Source organism: Mixophyes fleayi, chromosome 2 (assembly GCF_038048845.1).
Source record: "Mixophyes fleayi isolate aMixFle1 chromosome 2, aMixFle1.hap1, whole genome shotgun sequence".
Lineage (NCBI taxonomy): Eukaryota > Metazoa > Chordata > Amphibia > Anura > Limnodynastidae > Mixophyes > Mixophyes fleayi.
In genome coordinates, this window is record NC_134403.1 from 243444871 (window position 1) to 243457779 (window position 12909).

The 12909-nt window shown below is 42.8% G+C and overlaps 1 protein-coding gene across 3 annotated transcripts in view; it reads right to left on the reverse strand.

Annotated features, from left to right (window-relative positions):
• Positions 1-12909, reverse strand: part of ACACA (acetyl-CoA carboxylase alpha) — a 526387-nt gene that overhangs the window by 78183 nt on the left and 435295 nt on the right. The gene's annotated exons all lie outside the window — the stretch shown is intronic.

The window sequence follows — 12909 nt, forward strand, 5'->3', positions numbered from 1 at the left end:
CACATCTCCATGTTCACTTCTGGCTTGTTTTGCACCACTGCCACTTGGTGACCGACTTGGTGGGTGTATAGAATGGTTTTCTTCTGTCTGGCCTGTCAGCAAACAATCTGCTATATCTCAGACATCTGACCCTAGGGACCTCCAACTCTGTCCCTTGCAGCCTATGGCTCACACCACCTGAATTGACTATGTGAATTTTACCACGCTACCCAGTCCTGTGTAGACCCTTCTCATTCAAGCTGGGATCAGTGTGCATTTTCTCTCCACCTCTCCCTTGTCTTATCCTGCCCTCCCTGCTCCACTTCACTGCTGAATTGATCCTGCCGATCTCAACATGTCTAGTAAACCAAAGAAAGTGAAATCATGAGCTTCGGCTAGTTTCTTCGGATCAAAATCTAAATCCCCTTCTCCTCAGTCTGACCATCATGGCTCGTCGAGGACCTCGTTGTCTAGTGCAGTGAAACTCGACCCCCAGAACAAGCAGTGATGACTAATCTCCTAGAGGGAGTTAAAGCAGCATTTCACCAAAAACTGTCAAAGGCGGTCATCGATATCAAATCGGAACTGCACTCGGACACCAGGACGGATGCCTTGGAATCAAAAACTGATGACTTCTGCTGTTCCCAATCTGTACTTGATAAGGAACTCTCCCGTCTTCATGATGAAGTTAAGACCTTAAAAGGAGAAGCAAGAGGAAAGTTCCCGCCGCAAAAACATACGCATTATAAACATGGTGGAGGATGTTGCCCCTGTTGATCGCCAAGCTTTCCTCAAGGCCCTTTTCCTACACCTTCTTCCGGATCTCTCCAATGTGGACTGTCTCATGGGCAGAGCTCACCGAGCCCTGAGAGCCAAACCCTCCAGCGGTAAACCTCCAAGGGATATCATAGTTCGCTTGAACTACTTCCGCACTAGAGACCACATTCTCACAGCTATCAGAGACCAATCCATTCTTTGCTTCAGAGACATGAATATCCAATTGATTCAGAACTTTGCACCTTCCATGATCCAAAAATGAAGGGACCTTCAACCTGTCTCCAGAATCGTCCACCAACACAGTATACGTTAACGCTGGTGCTTTCCTTTACAGCTACAAGCTTTTGCTGCGAATACCTTTCACTTTGTTAAAATCTGATCTTAATTCTACATCTTCAATGGTGCAACGCTCAGCGCCTCCACAGCCAGAGTGGTCCCGTGCCTCTAATCGAAGTCCCCGGGATGCTGAGCCGCCATAATTTCTTTATCGTCTTGTTTTACTTAGCGTTTGTTTTTTACTTGTTCTGTTTTTACAGGTGGACTTTTAACAATAGCTAGACCTTATTGCCTGACACCTGATTCCAGATTTCGTATGTTTCAATTCTACCATGTAGTTTGACTTGTTGATTCTGATACTCAGTTTCCATGTGTTTCATATTTACTATATTATTTATCTTTTATATTGCACCTAGTAACCTGATGTTATATTGTTTAGCTTTAACTATGTCAACCTCCTACTTCATCGGTAGGTGAGGCCGTAGTCATTATTCCCCCCCCCCCATCTCTCCTCCTCCACTAGTATATTAAGTTCAATCTGCGTTCTATTTATACATTGTTCCCTTAGCACACTGTTCTCCGGTTAGATATATCAAATTTTCGCTTAAGAATTTATAGTGGGTCCCTAGGTCCTGGTCGCCTTCCTTTACAGACTCAGGACCACCCCCCACGCACCCTTTGACATTGTATGCTGTTATATATATACTACTTCTACTATGTCTTTGAATCCTTATAGGATTCCTTTACCTCAGGGTTTTCGCCCAATTGGGCCTTTCCTTTCCCTCTTTTCCCCTTTTCTCTCTTGTGGCTTTTTTCCATATATTTCCATGCTCTCATACTGTCAGTTTCTGGGACAGAGTAATGTTTTTTATCCTCCTCCTTTGTGTTTAGCCATACTCTTGAGAATTGGCCCCTTCCCTGTGCCTTGAAAGTCTTTTCTGTTAATGTTAATGGCCTCAACTCGCCACGCAAACGAACGATCCTGCTGGGGGGGAGGGAAAGAGTGTACATCATTTTCTTACAAGAAACACACCTCACCGGAGTCCATTTCCAACTTCAGGATAAGAAGTTCTCAGACCTTCTTTGCCTAGGCGGATTGTTAGAAACGGGGCATTGCTATCCTGATCCATAGCAAAGTCCCCTTTTTGCATCCCAATACATATGCAGACCCAGATGCTTGCTTTGAACTGGTTGGCGGCACTCTTCATTCTGCCCGTGACTCTGGTTTCAGTTTATGCCCCGTTCTTCACCAAAATCTTTAAGTGCATTGAGCGTTTGGCGAGAGGCCACGTTATCATTGGTGGTGGTTTCAATGTAGTCCTGGATCCCGTCTTGGACAGATCTCCTCCCTCCCCACCACAGCGGAGGGCTCTCCCCTCCCCTGAAGCCACTCCACTCACAGCTTTGCTAACCCAGCACCGCCTATTTGACTCATTGAGGTTATGCAATTCCGATGCCAGGCACTACACCCATTTTTCGTCCCCCCACCAATTACATTTATGTATAGACATGATATTTGTATCCCACTCTCTTACCCCCCACATGACTCCAGCAGACATTACACATGACTCCAGCAGACATTACTCCCCTTTCATGGACTGACCATTCGGGTGTTTTAATCCTCCTAGATTTCCTTAAGCTGCCACAACATGGTAGATGGCGCCTAGATGACTCTCTTCTCATTATCATCACCATTTATTTATATAGCACCACTGATTCCGCAGCGCTGTACAGAGAACTCATTCACATCAGTCCCTGCCCCATTGGAGCTTACAGTCTAAATTCCCTAACACACACACAGACAGACAGAGAGAGAGAGAGAGAGACTAGAGTCAATTTTGATAGCAGCCAATTAACCTACTAGTATGTTTTTGGAGTGTGGGAGGAAACCGGAGCACCCGAAGGAAACCCACGCAAACACGGGGAGAACATACAAACTTCACACAGATAAGGCCATGGTCGAGAATTGAACTCATGGGCCCAGCGCTGTAAAGCAGAAGTGCTAACCATGCTCTTCGCCTTAACCAATCCCAGGGATCATTTGGGAGGCCCATAAAGCTACCATCCGTGGCCACTTAATTAGCCTACTGCGTCCTCTAAGAAAAAAGCTGTGGAAAAGGTTTCCGCTTTAGAACATAAGATTGACGTGCTCCTTACCCAACACCAGACTCATCATGACCCGACCTTGCTCTCACAGATTGACTTGCTAAAGGGCCAACTCAACACACTCCTTTCCCATAGAGCCGCTAACACTATGCAGAAACTCCAATAGCACTATTAAGATAAAGCTGATGTGAGGATACCCCCCTTAGCTGGGATGGCAGTTACCCTCTGTGGGATTCAACTCACTGGGGTAGACCAGAATATATCCAAAATAAGGCTTTATTACGACAGCACAACACCACAAGATGTTCACAAGTTACAGGATAAATTGTAGCATGTATCCTCCAGCAGCCTCTTGCTGTCAGCACTCCAAAGTAATAATAGCCTCCTTCAGAGTCTTATCCTCCCACATTATTACCACTACTGATTAGCAAAACAGTTACGGTGTTGCCCAGCCTGGGTTACTGGCTCACACAGACTTTGTCTGTAGGGTTTTCTCCAGTGGCACCAGGAAGCCTGGCCCATTCCTTTTTGATGATGTATACCAGGATCCTCCAAAGCTAGAATACCTCTCTTGGCATTCTCCCTATAGCCTTGGCTGTATACACAGGGACTAAGGTCAAATGTCTAACTCCTCCCCCTTACAGCAGGGGTCTATCAGTGGATACTTTAACTGTTAGACATACTGTCTCTGTTGCTTTGATTATACAATGGAATGGCTTGACTCAATTTGGCTGAATACACTAAACAGGGGATTACAATATAACACCAAGGAATGACTTCATGCTTGCATTAAACAACAAGACATTTCACACATTGTATCTGCCACATTACCCAATCTGAGTCTGTGATACATTTTGATACAATAACATTTATATTGATACATGTTAATACATTTCACAATGCTATTTCAGCCAGTATATTAATGTGGAGGCACATTGCATATCATCTAGAAGCGCTAACCTAATTACCTCTCAGATTACCTGTTCACCTAGCTGATTAACGTAACTGCCAACTAGCTTTTTCAAGTCTCAAGTCCCTCAGCCATTGTTTTGATTACAAACCAAATTTAAGCCACACGTCATAACAATGGACATTTGAGACAAATGGTAATTACCTTAGCTAACACAAGCAAAATGACTTCTGCTGTCCTATTACTTTCACACAATATGGCAATATTCTTTATATTTCTAATACATACAATATTGCAGGTAATAGCAATGACAAAATGTACCTAATAACATGAAATAATAAAACACATAATACACCAATACTGTGGTGCATATACATAGACTGGGCCAAGGATTAAAAAGTACATTAAATTTTGAGAAATGGGTGATGAATACAAAGTTCTCAGTCCAGTAGCACCCTGTTTCCAGACAGCCGATAAGACTGATTCTTAATTAGCTAGAAAACTCCGGAAAAAATTAGCCCAGAATCACGTTGATAAAATTCGACAGTCCTCCTCAGGAGATGTCCCCGGCTATAGTCCAAGAATGCCAAGAGTTTTACTGTTCACTCTACATTCTCTCTGCACCCCCAACCCCGTTGTAGAGACCTCCCGGTTCCTACCCTGGAGGACTACCTTCTTACCACTCCTCTTCCTAAAATCTCCTCATCACAGCAGTCTGCGCTTAATTCAGGTATATCCTTTCCCGAGGTCCTGGCGGCTATTAAGTCTCTGAAAACATTGTCGTCTCCAGGCCCTGATGGCCTTACTCCTCAATATTACAAAAAGTTTGCCAGATCCACACCAACCATGATATATATGGTATACCTGTGGACCCAAATACCCATAAAATTGCGCTTTATGCTGACGATGTCCTACTGTCCATTACTCATCCGACCTCTTCTCTGCCTTTTCTCTTGACTGAGTTGGATCTATATGGTCACTTATCAGGCTACAAGATCAACACGGACAAGACAAAGGTTCTGGAATTCAATTTTCCTGCCCCTGACAAATTACAGCTAGAGCACGCTTTCCCATTTCGGTGGCATCTCCAAAAAATTAAATATTTTGTGTTTTTAATTACCAAACACTACCATCACCTTTTTCAAGCAAATTATACTTGTCTCATTGCCCAAATAAAATCAGATTTTTCCACCTGGTTGCATCTTTATATTTCCTGGACTGGCCATATAAATGCTGTTAAGATGAATATTCTTCCTAAACTGCTTTACTTTTACCAAACCCTGCCCATCCGTGTCCCCCACCTATGTTTTTAAGTTTCTTCAATTTCATGCCTCTAAATTAATTTGGTCTGTAAAGTTAAAGCTCTTCAGGTCTTCCTGAGGTGGGGGATTTGTGGATTCCTGGTTTCCAACCAGGGCTGCCGAGAGGGGGGGAGCAGGTACTAATTAAGTGGGACCGGGCATGCCAGGGGGGCCAGTCCCCCTGCCCTCACTGCTGACGATTTTTTTTTTAAACTATATATTTTTGCTTTTGTGCACTGTTTCTTTGTTTTGCGGTAGGGGGGCTCGTTCGTTGGTGGGGGGAGCAGGGTAGATAAAAAACAAACAAAAAAAAACATACTCACGTGACGGCAGCGCCAGCGTCCCTCCTCTCTGCTCCGTTCACACTGAATGTCAGGCGTAACATCATCAAGTCATGCCTGACATTCAGTGAGGAGTGGCTCAGAGAGGACCAAGCCAGAAGAGAGAACGGAAGCAAAAGGGAGGAAAACGGTGGAGGGCCGGGGGACAGCGGCAGCAGCATGTAACAGTGGGATTTAAAAATGGGGGGGGGGGGGCGGGCAGCATGAAACAGTGGGATTTAAAAACGGGGGATGGCATGGAACAGTGGGATAAAAAAATGGGAGGGGCAGCATGGAACAGTGGGATTAAAAAACGCGGGAGCAGCATGGCACAGTCGGATTAAAAAAATGTGGGGGCAGCAAGGCACGGTGGAATTGAAAAACAGGGGGGGCAGCATGGCACAGTGGGCTTGAAAAAGGAGGGGGCAGCATGGCACAGTGGGCTTGAAAAAGGAGGGGGCAGCATGGCAAAGTGGGATTGAAAAAGGGGGGGCAGCATGGCACATTGGGATTGAAAAACAGGAGGGGCAGCATGGAACAGTGGGCTTGAAAAAGGGGGGAGCATCATGCCACAGTGGGCTTGAAAAAGGGGAGGGGGGAGCAGCATGGCACAGAGGGATTGAAAAAGAGAGGGAGCGGAATGGCTCAGTGAGATTGAAAAAGAAGCAGCATAGCATAGTGTGATGAAGGGGGGCCAGGTGAAGGGGAAAAAAGCAACATGGAGGGCGCAGTGTGATCATAAGGAGGCACAGCATGGCGATGATGAAGGGGCACAGTAATGTGTGTGTGATGGCACAGGGGCCTTGTGGCAATGAAGTGTGCGTGAGGTAGTGATGGCTAATTAATGGGTGCTATCTTGTTTGTGGGGGAATTTAATATTGGGGGACTATTTAAGATGGGGTGGTTTGGGAGCTATTGACTGTGGCGTTGAGTTTGGGTAAAATGAGGTCTCTATTAAATGTGACTATGAATTATTTAATAGCAGTGATGGTTGCAGGAAATAGCTATATATTTCTGAAATGTAAATACTATTAATTTATTGCTGGGGCTGTTTGTAGGGAGAGAAATTGGTTTATTTATAAAATGAAAATACTAATATTTTAATGTTGGCGTTAGAGGAAGGCCCAATTATTAATCGTGGGTGGTATTGATTTATTACCGGGGTTGTTTGGAATTATCTAAATGTAGGCATTTTTCCCCCAAATAGGGTCCCCAGCATTCCAGGATCCAGACAAGCCGCAACTAAAGAAACCTGCAGCCACAGATGGTGAAAGTGATAAGAACAGGTAGGAGAGAGCAGAAGATTCTGACTGTGATTCTAGTATGGACGGTGCCAAATTTTGGCTTGAATTGTCCCCCTTATGTTTGGCAGATGGTCGAGATGGGATAAAGCGTCTTGCGGAAGCTTCTTTGGCCCCTTCCACTAGGAAAGTTTATCAATTGGCGTGGCAACAGTGGTTGGGTTATCAGGATGCAGCAAACAACGGTCAGCCAGGTCAGATCGCATCTATGTCAGATTTTATGTGGGAGCGTTATAATGAGGGAGTGTCAAAAGCGAACATGGCGTCCATTTTAGCAGGTATTTCATCTATGTGATCCCACCAAGTCATTTTTAATATCAAAAGCGCTGAGAGGATGGGCTAGAATTCACCCGGCGATAGGGGATAAACGCCGGCCCATTGATCAAACAACATTGAGGAGATTGATTATCACCCTGGCAAGAAAGACTAGGGATAAGTTTGAGAATCTTTTATTTAGTGTGGCTTTCTCCTTAGCTTTTCATGGGGCCTTCAGAGTTAGTGAGCTCGTAGCTCATTCCAGAACATCGACAGAAACAGCCTTGTTAGAGGAACACGTAGTGATTCAGGATACACTGGTCCATTGTAAAATTAGAAGATCAAAGATGGATCAGATAGGTAGGGGTCATTGGGTTACCCTACGGGCACAAGCGGATGGAGCAATATGTCCAGTATCATTGTGCAACGATTTCGCTAGCACTCGCCCCCACAAGGAAGGAATGTGGTTAATACATGCTGATGGGTCGCCACTAACAAAATTTCAATTTAATGCACTAATGAAGCGCACGCTAACATCTGTAGGTATGGACCCGGGGCTTTATGGGACACATTCTTTTCGGATAGGGGCAGCCACTACAGCGGCAAATAGGGGCGCTTCAATCGAGGAGATACAGACATTGGGTAGATGGAAATCACAGGCATATAAGAGATACGTAAGGCCGGATGTTTAATGTGTACTAACCAAACTTTCTCCCCTTGCCTACCATTCTACTTCTCTCCTCTATGGGCAAGGTGACCCAGGGTTAGACCGCTCGCTGTGTTAAATGGGGACATGAAGGGATTTTTTCCCGTTTTTTTCCTCGGTAGGGCCTGATTAGCAGAACACCTCCGGGGTTTTGATGGGTTTTTACCTTCATCTGGGTTACCTACCTTTTCTTTCTCTCTCTTTTCTATATGGTTACCCTATAGCCCTCAACTTGAAGAGGTGTGCTGGGTACAGGTTAGCGGCAGTGCCGGGTCGGCTGAGATTACCCTCTGGTAAGGAGGGTTATCCAGTAGCAACAGCTAGTTGCCTGTCCTTTTCTCAAGTTAAGGGGTTAGCCGCCTCCCCTCATTATGGTACCCTGTAGAAAGAAGGGTCGATTTAAGGGTGATAACATGGTGATAGAGGGCGATTAATTATGCCAACAGTATGCGGGTGCATATGCTTTTCCCTCCATAAGTATCTATGCACGTTGATTGGTTGTATATTCTTTATCCTAGGTTCTGATGGTGAGAAGAAGCGTATTTGGGTTATAGGCCACTCATTCATTTTTTGGGCTTCAAAGCACATCTTGGCCCGTCATTCGTCACGGCTTTCCCACCTTAGTGATATCAGATGAATAGGGAAGCGAGGAATGAGGTGGTCCGAACTTATACCCCTTTTAGTGCAAAGAATAGGCAAGGAGAGCGCTCCTCATATAGTAGTTGTTCATTTAGGGGGCAATGATGTCGGTAGAGGAAAATCCCTTGACTTAATCATACGCATTCGGGAAGACTTTAAATATATTCATATGGAATTGCCAGAGATTACCATCTGTTGGTCCGATATTATTCCTTGCCTGATATGAAGATCAGAGATTCCCCCTTTAGTTTTGGCAAAAGTGGTGCAGAAGATCAATGGCTACGCAAAACAGAACATAAGAGCCCTACAGGACGCAGTTGTTCATCATTAGGGTAATGGTCACTGTCCTTTTCAAAGTACTTGACTCTGGGTTACTCTAGTAAGGAGGCCTCTGGGATGCCTGGTAAGGGCATAACACCGTTTAAGTCCAGAAGGGGATAGTCGATTATTGTTCCACAAAAGTACCGGCCAATAGATAAGGTTTATCCTGGGTCGGTGGGAAGCTGATCTCCCACCTTATTGGTATATGCTTTTAAGCTGACTGTGTTGCTCTCTGCCACTTTCTTTAAGCCAATCAAAATAAATCTGCCCTTTCTTGCAAATCTTATATTGTTGTCCGTGTCTTTATTATGGTTACTGTTATTAAATATTACAGAGTTTAAGTGTAAGGTTTGGTACATGCTGAGGAATGCAACACTATGCATTTTTAAAGAAAAAAATATACTTGAACTAGACAAACATATTATTTAGAGAGCCAAACGGCATTCAGAAAATAATTCTATATTTCAGTTACACTGCGTGGCTACTTCCATAGTATTTTATAGCTCTCCAACTTGCCATCAGAACAGTTTATAATTTTCATGGTAATGGACTCATCAGATCTCACCAATTAAAAGTGATTGAATCATCACAACTGGTTTATACTGATACAGGAAAAATATATTTATTTTATATGTACACATACATACAATGGTCGAAGTGGGTGTGTATATGGCAATCATGCAGTCACTTTCCTTACTGAATTTCCTAAAAATATAAATATGAAATTCTATTCACGGACATGTTCCATACCGCCACTTCTATATTTCTACTTCGACCACTATGTGTGTGCACATCCCACAGATACTCAATCGGATTGAGATCTGGGGAATTTGGAAGCCAAGCCAAACCCCTTGAACTCTTTGTCATGGTCCTCAAACCATCCCTGAACAATTTTTCCAGTGTGGCAGGGCGCATTATCCTGATGAAAGGGGCCCCTGCCAACAGGGAACACTGTTGTCATGAATGGGTATACTTGGTCTGCAAAAATGTTTAAGTAGCTGTTATGTGTCAAAGTAACATCCATATGAAACCTGGGGACCCAAGGTTTCCCAGCAGAATATTGACTAGAGCATCAAACTGCCTCTGGCGGCTTGCCTTCATCCCATAGTGAATCCTGCTGCCATCTCTTAAGAATGGTCTATGCCCCAGTGGTTTTTTGAAGGAAAAAGAAATTCCTGAGGATTTTTATATCATCACTTGTTTTTTCTCAGTCACTGACTGTCTGATTTGCCAGCATTTATATTAATGTAAATATAATAAAAACATGAAAGCCAAATATTTCCAGTTCCTTTAACTTCAGTGTTGGTTCAAAAACCATGACCAATAAAAATATACTTTATTGCATTTCCAAAATCTCTGTGGTTATGTGTGAGGTTTATCCGTTTCCTATATTAATTGTAATCATATCCATGGTATTTTAAAACAAAATTACGAGATTTGCAGTACTATTAAACAACAGGCTTTTAAACAGCAGCAAGTGGGTTAATTTCACACAAATTTACATCCTTTCAGACAAGTCATGCAGAGTGTGGGGCCCCACTGCTAATTTGTAGTAAATTTCACGCTTGATGTCTTACTGTTGTGGGTCATTGGCACTTTGTCTAAATAAACTGCTTCCAAATGGTTCTTTCATCTTAAAATTCACTTGATTTTTATAATTTAATTTTACATTATATGTAATAGCCTTCTGGCCAAAGACAAGTCATTGAAGAAACTCTGAACACAATCTTGATATGTTTTTTTGTTCCTTCCCTGAATTAGACCTCCCAGGCCGAGTAGTAAAGAGGTTTTTTTTCTCTCTCCACTAATGTCAATTTTCAGCATAGTCAGAGCTCTCTTTAATCTTTTCCTACTCATTACACACAATTTTGGAGTAATTTTACCCACAGTGCAATTGGCTTCTCGTGGTGTGTTTGTGTGCTCTAAGAGGTGGTGTAATTGTTTATTTTACCTTCCTGCATAATACCCTTCCAGCACTGAAACCAGAAATGCTCAGCAACAGCCCAAGGGCTTCCAAGACTGACACGCCACACTTAAACATGCTTCTATACACTGGATAATGGCAGTAGGGCCATGTCATAAAAACTAATGGGAATTTTTTTATCTCAAACCTTTGATTTCTTTTCTCTGTCAAACAGAAAAAAAGCAATATGTTTCCATTGTCCTGAATATATGTCAGGAGTATCATAGAAAAAAAGAATGTATAAATGCAACAGAATGTTGATGGCTGGTGAAGATCAATTGATCCAAGTGTGGCCATCTCTTTTTTTTTTTTATATCAACGGCTTATTGTCAGAATATATCTGTGGTGTTCCAAGCACGTTTACATAACTTTACTGTTGTTTTTCATCTACAGAAAGTTGGTTCCTGCCATCTACTACTGTTTCAGTAAATTTAACACTTGCACTTAATGAAATTCCAAAGTTTACAAAATGGAAAAAGGTATCATTTGATTGTACAACAATTTAATTTAATACAACATTCTCAAAAGCTTCATTTTAAATGGGGAGTACAATATCTGCTTAAAATGAAACCTTTTTTAAGCACTATACCTACAATTCCTTAGAAATATTTTTCTATAGCTTCCCCTAACCTCATTTGGACAAAACTTCCCACTCTGCTGGTTTTCATGAATATATAATAAGGGCTGTCAGTCAATAGGTGAATACTAATTAGTCTCTTCTCATTAAGCATTTCTAATGAAATGCACCTCTACTTTTATAATACCCAATGCTTAGCTCTCTTTTCTGTATTCTGTTAATCTGTAAAATTATTATTTTTATCATATGTTGTTATTCTGCAAATGTCTATTGGGATAAAAATGCTATATAAATAAAATTATTACTATTTTTATTATTATCCAGAGTGACAATGCACAGCTCCTGACCTACCATTATATTTTTTTATAATGAAAAAGGTTTGCAATACTTTGTTACTTGATGTCACAATTTGAATGTAGGTTTTACACGTTGTCATTCTTGAGTAAAAATGATAGCAAATAACTTTCCTTTTAAGGAACTGCCAGCCCAAAGAATAAAATGTGCAAAATAGTGTCAATGGGCCTGATTCATTAAGGATCTTAAATGCACATAAGTTAAATACTGCCTGTTTTTTCATGTAGCACACACATCAACTTTAAATTTCAGTGTACAAATAAGCTATCAAGTATTTGTGTGTTACATAAAAAAACAGGCAGTATTTAACTTATGTGCAAAACAGAACACCCCTTGCAATGTAACATGGTTTTGTCCAGGAGACTGAAATAAGAATCCTCTTCATTTAAGATCCTTAATGAATCAGGCCCAATATGTTCAATGCCCCTTTTAAAGGTTCAGGCAGCGCTAGGATCATACACTCATAGCACCCCCCCTCAGCAGGTTAACATGCAGTAGGAAAAATTAACATGTCCTTAATTTAAGATCCGGCCACCAGTGTTTATGTTCCCATTTTTTGAAACTCAGCTCCACTTGGCTTTTTAAAAATGTCACAGTAATTTTGGTCACTCATTTTGTTGTCACTAAAATCAGAAATGTATAGCAGTACAGAGGCATGACGGTAAAGATGTTAAAGGGGGGCCCATTATGTCAGCACCTATCGCCAAATTTGTTTCTCCTACTCGCTTATTCTCAAGCGCCCGCTCAAGGATGACTCGCTGTCTTCAGCCTCTACCAGGGCCGAACTGGGCATCTGACACTTTGGCAAATGCCAGAAGGGCCGATGGCTAGATGGGCCGGCCCGACACTTATTGGATTCCTGGTGGCTGGCTCCTCCCCAGGAACCATCCAACTCTGTTGCGCGACGGACGAGGGCTCCTCTGCTACCTCCTCCTTATCCTCTGCATTGTGCCCTGCAATGTGGACACAGTTTCCAGAGTTATTTTTTTTTCTGAATGGGGAGGGGATCGCGAGGGTGCTGGAAGAGGGGTGAGAGAGCCAGGGGGGAAGGGGGTGCTGGAAGAGGGGTAAGAGAGCCAGGGGAGAAGGGGGTGCGAGAGCCAGGGAGGTAGGGGGTGCAGGGG